Genomic DNA, 414 nt, shown 5'->3' on the forward strand with positions numbered 1-414 from the left:
AAAGTGAAGGATCCTATTAAAACCAGCTCCCTAAGAGGTTATCCAATTTCAAGTGGTCAGCCTTAAAAAATGTATATACTAGCATACTACTGGATGAACTCAGTAAGTTTGATAGATAGATGATAGATAGATAGATGATAGGTAGATAGATCTGTCTTCATAAACCTCAAAGTGAAGGATCCTATTAAAACCAGCTCCCTAAGAGGTTATCCAATTTCAAGTGGTCAGCCTTAAAAAATGTATATACTAGCATACTACTGGATGAACTCAGTAAGTTTGATAGATAGATGATAGATAGATAGATGATAGGTAGATAGATGATAGAAGATAGATGATGATAGATGGATGGTAGATAGATAGATAGATAGATAATAGATAATAGATAGATTATGTATAATAAGAAATAAATATATT

The sequence above is a fragment of the Nannospalax galili genome, unplaced genomic scaffold (genome assembly GCF_000622305.1).
Source record: "Nannospalax galili isolate Female #2095 unplaced genomic scaffold, S.galili_v1.0 scaffold2088, whole genome shotgun sequence".
Lineage (NCBI taxonomy): Eukaryota > Metazoa > Chordata > Mammalia > Rodentia > Spalacidae > Nannospalax > Nannospalax galili.